The sequence below is a fragment of the Lolium perenne genome, chromosome 7 (assembly GCF_019359855.2).
Source record: "Lolium perenne isolate Kyuss_39 chromosome 7, Kyuss_2.0, whole genome shotgun sequence".
NCBI lineage: Eukaryota > Viridiplantae > Streptophyta > Magnoliopsida > Poales > Poaceae > Lolium > Lolium perenne.
Genome location: NC_067250.2, coordinates 39,674,279 through 39,686,993, shown reverse-complemented (window position 1 = coordinate 39,686,993; position 12,715 = coordinate 39,674,279). Strand labels below are relative to the sequence as shown.

At 42.3% G+C, this 12,715-nt stretch overlaps 1 pseudogene; it reads right to left on the bottom strand.

Moving 5' to 3' along the window:
• LOC127316113 (uncharacterized) overlaps window positions 1-12,715 on the bottom strand; it is an 800,711-nt pseudogene that overhangs the window by 492,780 nt on the left and 295,216 nt on the right.

Below are 12,715 nucleotides of genomic sequence, written 5' to 3'. Positions count from 1 at the left end.
CCTTTTAAATCCCCATCCATTAGTGATGATGGCTCTACGATCTATGAAGGATTGTCCGGAGTACACCGTGAGTAAAGCCGTATTATCGGGGGAAGTCTACTGGGGGTGTACGGTTGGACAAAAGGGTGGGTTTGCAGTCGCGGAGAAGGCGGTGTGGGCTTGGATCTTTATACCTGGCCTCACACCAAAGGAAGTGTGAACGGGGGCAAGTCCCTGCGGATGGCAAAAAGGGTGAGATCTCTTGTGGGAAAAGTAACGCACCTCTGCAGAGTGTATCAAATTGTGGCTGTCACTCCCTGTTCCGGGAAGGGAACTGCGAACGCGGCAGGAAAGGAACTCCACGAAGTTCTAGTCAACCTGTGAAGACTGACGGGCATAGTTTTCATAATAAAAGCAACCATTTGAAGAAATGATTTCAAAACATGCATTGACCTGCGATTTCCTGATCAATGGTCGTAGCTAGTGCATCAAACACCTTTTTATTCTTTTAGAACTTGCTGAGTACCCCTGTACTCACTTTCTTTCGACACCCTTGCTAGACTGTGATACGGAAGTGGAGGCCATCAACGATGGAGCACCAGAAGGAAGTTACGAGCTGGTCTACGAAGAACCTGATCTTACCGGCGGAGTGGAAGGAGTAGACTATGGGATAGTCTATGGATCAGATGACACGGAGGTGGAGGAGTAGTGACATACCCTAGCATCATAGAGCCGAGCAACGTAGAACTTACCTAAATAAGTTGTTGAGCTCTCTTTATATTTGTTATGAGTTGTAATCATACTTAAGTAGTATCTTAGGGTGTTCTCATAGGACCTGTGAGAATACCAACTTGTTAAGACAATGTTTGTAATAAAGTATGGAGTGTTATGACCTGCAATGTTTCTGTTGTACCACTCTGAGGGATATGGCAAATTGTGAAGAAGTCCCTTCGCAAAGATCATATCAACGACTTGTATACTACAACATGCAGTGGTATGCTGGGTCACCGCAGTGGTATCGTAGCAAATGTTGCGACCTTAGGTTGGAAAAACCTAGTATAGGGAAGAAACCTGTAGGAGTCTAGTAGAAATAGTAAAGGATTCTCTAGAAATATGGTGATTATTCACTTGAGAATAGCAAAACCATATATTTTAGTGCGATAATTCTTTATTATAGCTATTATGATACATTATCACTACTAATATTCTGCTTTTGTATACAGCCATTATGGCGAACACTTTTCCTAAGAGGACTTTGAGGAAGGTTGAGGGATGGCTTGGTGATTATGATGGACCAATAACAGCTCTCCTGTGTGGGATGCTGAAGGAACTTCATTGTGATCCACGGATACCTGTTATCAAGTATACCTACTATGATGGGGAAATCCTAGCCAAGTGCAGAGTATCGGTCCAACTACCGGAAAAACTGCTGATGAGTCGTATAATGCCATACGGAGAAGCCAAAACTATCACCACAGCCTACCACATGGGCCTATTCAAGGCAATCCTTGAGATAAGGCAGCATAAGTCCGTAGAACTGCTATGTTCAGAGTTTTCTCATATACCTCATGCCGAGGAAGATGAGGATCCCACTCTGAATCATTTGGTGTTAGCACACAGAAGTCCTGAAGCTGCAGCACAGCACATGGATAGCTGTAAGTCTTTATTGACCACGATGTACCTTTTACACATGAAGATGAGAGGTGAGATTGACCACATGCTAGCTGAGTTCACGGACCCTGATAAAGTCCAAACTCGGATGCGTGATTTGAGGGCACAACCACAACATACTACACCTTTCTTTAGCCTAGACAGCTATGTAGATTTGAGTGACCAGTTATCCCATAAAGATCCACTCACACCCAACTTTGTTCCACATTATCCACATGTGTCAGCATCATACGAGTCTGGATATGGGGGAGATGATTCCAGGAACCTAAACTGCTCGGAGTCACCAATTGAGAATTCGACTGGTTGGCGTTTCGGGGAACCATTTGGAGATGAAGGAGAACCCATCACTTGTGAGTCAGAGGATGAAGGAGGCGCGGTTAACCAGAATGTTAACCAAAGCTTTGGGCAGGAAGAGAAAGACACCAACTCCATTTCTTTAGATTTGGAGATGGGGTTACCCAAAACATCCCAGTACGTCGTAGGTGAGAGTTCTGGAACTAAGAAAAAGAAGAAGAAGAAGATGAGGGGTCAGGTGAATAGGAATCCTCCATGGATGACAGGAGAAGATGAGTTGTATCCCACTGGGGATATATATGAGTCTTTATCTAGTTACTTTGGCATGACAGATCTCTGTCTCGGCACTTCGTCCGATTCAGACTACATACCTACGGGAAGAACCTTCATTCCGGACGGTGTTCGGAGGACAAACCGCTGTACCGGATGGACCCCAGGGATGTACGCGGAGGCGAGCTATGATGACGAGGAGTAGAGCTCCGAGGAAGAATAAAGTAATCTTGGTGGTATTGTAATAGAGCGTATTTTAAATTCCCGTTGGCTTGGGCTTTGAGCCAAATAAGTGGTTTATATGTACCACATGTAATATAAGTTTGTGAGTGTGTTATGTATTATACAAAGTATATGCATAATAAATGTTTGTTTTGTATTTGCTTCTTGATTTCATTGTGTGACTAGTTCTGGGCATTGAGTTGAGCTCAGAAAGCATTTGCATGGTGTAATTATGAGTAATCGCTCTTTGTTACAGGACTAGGGGAAAATGGCGTTAGTAGAAACCGAAGAGGCTCGCAGAGAGCGGGAAGCAAGAGAAAAAGAGGAGGCAGATGCAGCAGCTAGAGCAGAGAATGCACCACCACCACCACACCCAATGATGCACCCAGACTTCCAACAGTATATGAGGTCAATGGAGGAAGATAGGAGGCGTTACCAGGAAAGCCAGAGCAAAAATATGCAAGATTTCTTTACCCACGTCATCAATGATAGGGGTAATGAAGGCAAGGGAGTAACTCTATCGGACTTCCAAAATGCAAGACCACTACCATTCACATCAGCTCCAGAACCAATGGACGCTGAGGATTGGCTTATGGATACGGAACGGAAGCTGAAGACCGTTGGTTGCAACGATGAGGAGAAGATCAGATATACTACTTATCTGTTGTCAGGACCAGCAGCGTCATGGTGGGAGAACCTTTTAGCAGTACACCCTCCTGATAAGGTGTTCACCTGGGAGGAGTTCAAGAAGAAGTTCCGGAATGCTCATGTTCCGGACAGCGTGGTGGAGCTGAAGAAGAGGGAGTTTGACGAATTATGACAGAATACTGCACCCATTATGCAGTATGTTCGGGATTTCAATAGGCTATCCAGGTATGCACCTGAGGATGTAGATACAGAGGAGAAGCGAAGAAGCGGTTCATGAAAGGCATGAATCCATACATGAAGATGCAACTGAGGTTGGCACGGACTGCCGAATTCCAGGAACTGATTGACTCGGCAATCACTTTCGAGGATGATTATAGGCAAGTCCAGGAGGACAGAAGGAAGAGGGCTTGTATAGAGCCAAGGAAGTACCCAATCAGTAAACCAACACCTGATCGGAGTTTCAAATCCCGATACCGACCTACTACTGGTAATCAATACAACCGGGGAGGTCAGAGTCAGAATCCAATCAGCCAAATCATCTGCAACAATTGTGGCCTAAAGGGTCATTTGCAGAAGGATTGTCAGAAACCCAGAATCATTTGTTATGGTTGTGGGAAGGAAGGACACATCAAGCCGGAGTGTCCAAACAAGGCGTCTTGGAGCGGACAGAGCTCTGGAGGACGAGGTGGAAACAACAACAACAACAACAAGAACAACCGCAACAACAACAACAACAACAACAACCGCAACTACAACTACAACAACAAGAGGGGAAAGCCTTATGGAAAGCTAAATTGCACATCTTTGGAACAAGCGGAAGAGTCGGATCAAACAGTCTTAGGTACGCTAAGCATTCTTACTCATCCTTGCAAAGTATTATTTGATACTGGAGCAACCACATCATTTCTTGCATTGGAGTTTGTGGAAAGATTCGGGCTTAGATGTTCTAAGTTAGAAACCCCTATAACTGTTCTATCCGCGGGGGGGACGATCTTAGTAACCCACGTGAAAGAAGCACAAGTCCTAACCATATGTGACTGTGTGTATTTCGCGGACCTATTCATCATACCCATGAAGGACATATCAGTCATCCTAGGGATGGATTGGTTGACAGAAAATGGAGCGGTGATTAACTGTGGAGACAAAACAGTATCACTTCGCAACTCCATCAGAGGTTGAATAGTGTTCCAAGGAGATAAGTACAGTGAGTTGGAGATTGGATTGGAACTCAATAGTCTGAAGGAAGTGAGAATTGAAGATATTCATGTAGTGAATGAGTTTAAGGATGTATTTCCTAAGGAACTACCGGGAATGCCACCCGATAGAGAGATAGAATTCACAATCGATCTGATTCCAGGCACAGCACCAATAGCACAACCACCATATAAGATGGGGCCGAAGGAATTAGTGGAACTGAAGGCTTGGATTGATGAGTTAGAACAAAAGGGATTCATTCAAGAAAGTGTATCACCATGGGGTTCACCAGTTATTTTTGTGGATAAAAGAGATGGAGGAAAGAGAATGTGTGGAGATTACAGAAATTTGAACAATGTAACTATCAAGAACAAGTATCCTTTACCTAGAATCCAAGACCTTTTTGATCAAGTTCAAGGAGCGGGAGTCTTCTCGAAGATAGATTTAAGGTCAGGATACCGTCAAATCAAGATCAAGAAGGAGGATGTACCAAAAAAAGCATTCGTATCAAGGTATGGACACCATGAATACTTGGTTGTACCATTTGGACTAACAAATGCACCAGCAATTTTCATGAATTTGATGAACAAGATATTCATGAAGTACTTGGACAAGTTTGTGATAGTGTTCATAGATGATATTCTAATCTATTCCAAAGATAACGAAGAACATGCCAAGCATTTGAAGATAGTTCTGCAAACTTTGAGGGAACATCAGCTATATGCAAAGTTTAGCAAGTGCAAATTTTGGTTAGATAGTGTTGAATTTCTTGGACATGTCATAACCAAAGAAGGCATAGCGGTGAATCCAAGCAAGGTTCAGTCCGTATTGGAATGGAAATCACCTAAAAATGCTAAGGAGATACGAGGATTTCTTGGTATGGCAGGCTATTATCGGAGATTCATAGAGGGATTTTCGAAGATTGCAGGACCAATGACCAAGTTACTCAAGAAAAATACTCCATTTGTGTGGACAGATGAGTGTGAAGCCAGCTTCCAAACACTCAAAGATAAGTTAACCACAGCACCGGTGTTAGCAGTTCCTGAACCGGGAAAGGATTACACGGTGTATTGTGATGCTTCCAAGAATGGACTTGGATGTGTTCTTATGCAAGATCGGAAGGTAATAGCTTATGGATCAAGACAGTTGAAACCCCATGAACACAACTACCCAGTACATGATCTAGAGTTAGCGGCAGTTGTGTATGCTCTGAAGAGTTGGAGACAATTTCTATATGGATCCAAGTGTGAGTTATACACCGATCACAAAAGTTTGAAATATTTCTTCACTCAGAAGGAATTAAACATGAGGCAGAAGAGATGGTTAGAGTTGATTAAGGATTACGACCTTAAGATCAACTATACACCAGGCAAAGCTAATGTAGTAGCAGATGCCCTAAGTAGGAAGAGTACGGAGAATCAACCTACGGAATGGGAGATTCCAAAGGAACTTCGGAAAGAGTTAGAGGAGGCTCAGATCTTGTTTATTCAAGGTGATGATAAGGGAAGTATAGCAACCATGAGGATTATGGATGAGATGTATTCAGATTTGAAATATGAGATTATCCGGAAGCAAGCGGATGATTTGTTCATACAAGAGGAAATCAAGAGGATTGGTGAAGGAAGACCATCGGAATTCCATCTAGGGGATTTTGATTCATTATACTTCCAGAAAAGGATCTGTGTACCGGATGATCCAGAAGTGAAGTCAATCATATTAAAGGAAGCACATGAAACCCCTTATTCAATACATCCAGGAAGTACTAAGATGTATATGGATTTGAAGGAGATGTTCTGGTGGAACAACATGAAAAGAGAAATAGCACAATATGTCTCGGAATGTCATACATGTCAACGAGTGAAGGCAGAGCATCAGAGTCCTGCGGGATTACTCAAACCACTAGAGATACCGGAATGGAAATGGGATGAAATCGGAATGGATTTTGTTACTGGTCTACCAATGACTAGTAAGAAGAAGGATATGATATGGGTAATAGTGGACAGACTTACCAAGAGTGCTCATTTCATAGCCGTAAACACAAAAGATACTGCCGAAAAGCTTGTGGATATATATGTGAAGGAGATTGTGAGTAAACATGGAGTACCAAAGAAGATAGTCTCAGATAGAGGTTCAATTTTCACATCAGCATTTTGGAAACGACTACAAGAAGCTTCGGGATCCAAATTGGATTTCAGTACCGCTTATCATCCACAAACCGGAGGACAAACCGAAAGAACCAATCAGATACTTGAGGACATGCTTAGAGCTTGTGCTCTGAACTTTGGAGGCTCATGGGAGGACCATTTACCTTTAGCGGAGTTCTCATATAACAATAGTTATCAGAGTAGCATCTAGATGGCACCGTACGAAGCATTGTACGGAAGAAAGTGTCGATCACCAATTTGTTGGTTTGAAACCGGAGAAAACAAGGAGTTTACACCGGACTACATCAAGGAGAGACAAGACGTCATCGAGGTGATCCGGGATAGACTCAAGATAGCTCAGAGTCGTCAGAAGAGTTACGCCGACTTAAAGAGAAGAGATTGGGAACCGAAAGTGGGAGACATGGTTTATTTAAAGGTTAGCCCAATGAAAGGACTTAAGAGGTTCGGAGTGAAAGGAAAGTTAAGTCCTCGATATATTGGACCCTTTAAGATACTCAGTCAGAATCGAGGAACAGCTTTTGAGTTGGAGTTACCGGCACAACTAAGTCAAGTTCATAATGTGTTTCATGTTTCACAACTCAGAAAGTGTTTGAAGGCACCAGATGATCCCATTACATATGAAGAAATAGAATTGCAATCTGACTTAACTTATGTGGAAAGACCAGAAAAGATCTTAGAAGTACAGTGGAAGAAGTTAAGAAATAGAGCAATCAAATACTGCAAAGTTCAATGGCAACATCATCCTGAGCGAGAAGCAACTTGGGAGACGGAAGAAGAATTAAGGAAGTCTTACCCCGAGATGTTCAGGTACCAATCTTAACTTCGGGACGAAGTTTCTGTTAAGGGGGAGAGGCTGTAATAACCCAGAACATAGGAACAACGAAGGGTAGATTTAGAAATGGGATGTGCATTTCATCGCAAAACGGGGGAAATTTTCGCGCCTTATTGCAACTAAACCTAAGAGGGATCGAGGTTCTCTCTCATTTTGCACTTAGGGTTAGGCAATGTGAGTTAGGGAAATTTCGACATGATCTCTTTTGTAACTTGTTACTTTGGGGGAATGTTTGCATTTGATAAGTGTTAAACAATTAACTATAAACATCACACCATATAAACAATGAATTTAGAATTCAAACACAAGAGATAAAATTCAAATCACTTTGAATTTCAAAGTGAATATCAAATAATATTTCATCAAGAATATAAACATTGCATAATACAAAGCTCATAAACCAAAACTTGAGCTTTATTGATCATCAACACAGAATACATAGTCTTTACAATATTTTTGATACAAGAATTGATGTATAATAATAAACAGAAATGAAAAAGGAAAATTACAAGATTTTCCTAAACTAAAACCTAGACTAAATGCTTGAAGGACATCTTCTGGTCATACTCAACTTCAAAACCTGCAAAACAAAACAAAGAACAGATACTAACCAGAATACAAGTGTTAGCAAAGTTCAGTTTAGACAGTTAGTAAAAATCACAGGAAATTCAGTTTGGACAGTGCAAACTGTCACAGTACACTTGTGCTTGTCCAAAACCTGGACAGCACAGGATAGGATCAGGCAGACCAAACCTGAGCAGCCACAGAGGGCTCAAGTTTCACCATAGCAAGGCTGTTGCTAGGCAAGCAACAGCAAGGCAAGGCAAAGGATGAGTCATAAAGTAAATGAGCCTGTGTGTCATGGCCAGGGAAGAAGTAGAGGCCATATAAATAGCACACAAACCCTAGAACCATGACAGTCGACCAGAAATGCAAATCACCAGGTAAGGGTGAAGCAAGAACAAGCACAGTTCATCCAGTTCATAACCAAGAACAGAAACCAACACAACCAACTTAGCCACCAGGAATCATGGTGACCTGAGAAGATCAACCAGAGATTGGAGGTGAAGGGCTGAGTACAGAAACCCCAAGTCTGCATCAACCAAATATTTCACACTAGGAGCTGGAACAAGGTATACCAAGTTCCTGGACAGATCCAATGGATTCGATCCATCACATATGCATGAAATAAGCATGGGAATGAGCAGATGCTCATATGGGTAGATCATCACTTGGTTTTCACCAAGGATTAGTGCCAGTCAAAAGCTACTATAAAAGAAAGCATCTAGGTACAGATCTTGTACACAGAAACTAGCACATATGCACAGATGCACACCATAGCCAGATCACATGCACAGATAGCACCAGTAGATGGATTGCAAGGATTAGCAGCTAAGACTACACAGTAAATCCTAAGCTATGAACCATCAGAAACCCTAGATCTTCATCAGGCAAGCATATTGGCATTCATCTCAAGGATGATTCCCAAATATGTAAGCAAAGGTTGAGTAGCCACAAAATCCAACTAACTAAGTGAGCAACCAATCAGTAGCAAGGCTACTGAGGTCACATCACACTTAGCATCAATTAAAATAAAGCCAAATATATCACATCATTATCCAGGAATGGATTCAGATTCAATTGCTTACCAGATAATCATGAACAGCTAAGTCATTTGCAAGCAAATCATTTAAATCATTACTGCATAAGCAGTTCATCATAATTTAATTAATACAAGCATGAATTTATCACATATCCATGCTTAGCACTGACAGTAGCACACTATTAAGCAACACAATTTACTCACTGCACCATAACCACTGGAGCAAGTCCAGTAGCTTAAGTAAGCAACAACATAGTGATGCTTGAGCATCAGCATCACAAGATAATTGAATCACTTAGTCACAGTATTAGCCAGTAAGCTATCACTGATAATTGAATTGATCAAATGGATCAATTATAGCAAGCCAAGCTACACAGAGAGGTTAGCCAACAAGCAAGGAATGATCCAATGGATCATTGGCTTGCATAGGAAGCACTGAAGCATATCACAGGCACCACTGGCACACACACAAGTGTCACTGATGCATCACAAGTACACCTAGACAAGCAAGTATGATATCCCAGTAAGAATAAGCAAGCCACAATCAAGCATAGCATGGCATAGCTAGCTTTTGAGCAAGCACAGCAGAGCATGGCAAGTACAGAGCATGCTAGGAGCAGCAGAGAAGCAAGCACAGCATAAATAGCAAGCAAAACAGCATGTGCCAGTACCAGTAAATGGTAATTGGGCCATGAGCTTGCAGTAAACAGAAGCACAGGCAAATTGCACAGCAATAGCATGGCTCTGCGTGATCACAGGATCACCAGAGAGCAACAGCGCATGAGGAGGAAGAAGAACAGTAACAAGGGGAGGCGCACAGAAGAGAAGGAGGAGATGCAACACTTACTTGTGCCTGGAAGCAGAAGCTAGGGCATGGCGAGGCAGTGCTCGCGCGGCCCTAACAGCTGCGAGTCCAGGGAAGGCGCCGACGTTACGCCGGCGAAACCCAAAAACACGAACCAGCACCACCGTAGCAGATGCACCTGAGGCGACGACACGAGTACTGCGAGCAGCACCCGCGCCAAGCCAACCCCAGGAACGCACCCATCGTCGGCGAGGACGAGATCTCGCCGGAGTTCGTCGAGGCGATTCTTCCCGAGATTCAACACGGAGGCGATTCGCCAGGAGAGGAAGAGAAGGGGAAAACTACGCGGACAGATCGATAGATCTGCACGCGGCGGTTCTAGATCGGTAGGTGGTTACGGCGGAGGAGCACGGCGATGGCCGGAGCGAGGCGGCGGCCATGGCGGCGACGCCATCGCCAGGGCATCGCAGAGAGAAGCTAGGGTTAGAGACGAAAAGCGAGAGGGCCGAGTGAGTGGGAGCGGTGGGCCGTTCGGCTCCACCGAGCCGCTATGGGGCAAGCCTTAGTGGGCTGTCCCATGGGCTTAGGTTATTGGGCTGGGCCCAATAAGATCCAGGGGGGTATTTTAGTCTTTTAACATTTAATAAAAAGCCAAAACTTTACCAAATTTTAATAAATCAAATACAACTCTAAAAATCCATTAAAAATTGGATTAATGAATGAAAAATAAACCTTAACAAGAATAAAATATGAAATGGAATTTATGAAACAAATTCAAAATTATGAATTTTCAGAATTTAAATAATAACTTGGAATTTTAAACTATTATTTCCTTGTATTTAAAAATTCAAGGAAAAATCTCAAATAAGTTCAAATACTTATTTTCAGACATTTCAAAATGAAATTCTAATATTCCAAGTCATTTCTATTGAAAAAGGTATTTTTCCAAGAAAAAAATACTATATTCCTTTTATTCCAAAAACTATAGAGGTAACTCTATAATTTCACATTATTTTTGGAATGATTAAGGGAATCATCAAGTAAAATAGTTTTACTTTGAATTGTTGTACTTTGTGTGAATTACAATGATTAATACTTTTAAATCAATTGGAAATTATTGTCAAAGACATAAATCTTAAACGCAACCCTAAATTAATATGACTCAGCGGGGTAAAGGGATACAACATAAAATAATACATCCATGATTGCATTATTTGGATTTTATAACATTGTCCTTACCGGACAATGATGCTTCTTACAGAACCCGAGGTCCAGGTTCCATCAACTGCATTGAACTGCACTATCTCGCAGTCCACAGGCAAGTTCACCCTTGCTCATGTCAACTTGAGTATTTTCTACTACTTTAATGCAAAGCTATATACTTATCATTCCTGCATCACAAATGAAATGTTACTTTCCAACTATGAATATGACTATGTGGCTGGCAATGGAACCATGGTATGTGTTGATATGGTGGAGGTTCCATTGCAATGGGTTATATCACCCTAGGATTAAATTACCAATGCCGTCCAGTGATTCTAGCGCCGTACAAATCGCGTTGACCATGAGATCTATAATGGCTCTGGGGAAGCCAGTCGTATCTTTTCCCTTCTGCATGCCAACGGATTGGTAGAGCCGGCGGGGTGTTGGAGGCACTGCCGTAGGTTGGGATAGCCTTTTAAATCCCCATCCATTAGTGATGATGGCTCTACGATCTATGAAGGATTGTCCGGAGTACACCGTGAGTAAAGCCGTATTATCGGGAGAAGTCTACTGGGGGTGTACGGTTGGACAAAAGGGTGGGTTTGCAGTCGCGGAGAAGGCGGTGTGGGCTTGGATCTTTATACCTGGCCTCACACCAAAGGAAGTGTGAACGGGGGCAAGTCCCTGCGGATGGCAAAAAGGGTGAGATCTCTTGTGGGAAAAGTAACGCACCTCTGCAGAGTGTATCAAATTGTGGCTGTCACTCCCTGTTCCGGGAAGGGAACTGCGAACGCGGCAGGAAAGGAACTCCACGAAGTTCTAGTCAACCTGTGAAGACTGACGGGCATAGTTTTCATAATAAAAGCAACCTTTTGAAGAAATGATTTCAAAACATGCATTGACCTGCGATTTCCTGATCAATGGTCGTAGCTAGTGCATCAAACACCTTTTTATTCTTTTAGAACTTGCTGAGTACCCCTGTACTCACTTTCTTTCGACACCCTTGCTAGACTGTGATACGGAAGTGGAGGCCATCAACGATGGAGCACCAGAAGGAAGTTACGAGCTGGTCTACGAAGAACCTGATCTTACCGGCGGAGTGGAAGGAGTAGACTATGGGATAGTCTATGGATCAGATGACACGGAGGTGGAGGAGTAGTGACATACCCTAGCATCATAGAGCCGAGCAACGTAGAACTTACCTAAATAAGTTGTTGAGCTCTATTTATATTTGTTATGAGTTGTAATCGTACTTAAGTAGTATCTTAGGGTGTTCTCATAGGACCTGTGAGAATACCAACTTGTTAAGACAATGTTTGTAATAAAGTATGGAGTGTTATGACCTGCAATGTTTCTGTTGTACCACTCTGAGGGATATGGCAAATTGTGAAGAAGTCCCTTCGCAAAGATCATATCAACGACTTGTATACTACAACATGCAGTGGTATGCTGGGTCACCGCAGCACACTTCCTCTACATCTACCTTCGGGATTAGTTTTAAGCCTAAATAATTGTTATTTTGTACCCGCGTTGAGCATGAACATTATATCTGGATCTTGTTTAATGCAAGACGGTTATTCATTCAAGTCTGAGAATAATGGTTGTTCTATTTTTATGAATAATATCTTTTATGGTCGATCACCAGAAAAGAATGGCTTATTTCTGTTAGATCTCGATAGTAGTGATACGCATATACATAACATTGATGCTAAGTGAATTAAATTGAATGATAATTCTACTTATATGTGGCACTGTCGTCTTGGTCATATTGGAGTGAAACGCATGAAGAAACTCCATACTGATGGATTACTTGAATCATTTGACTTTGA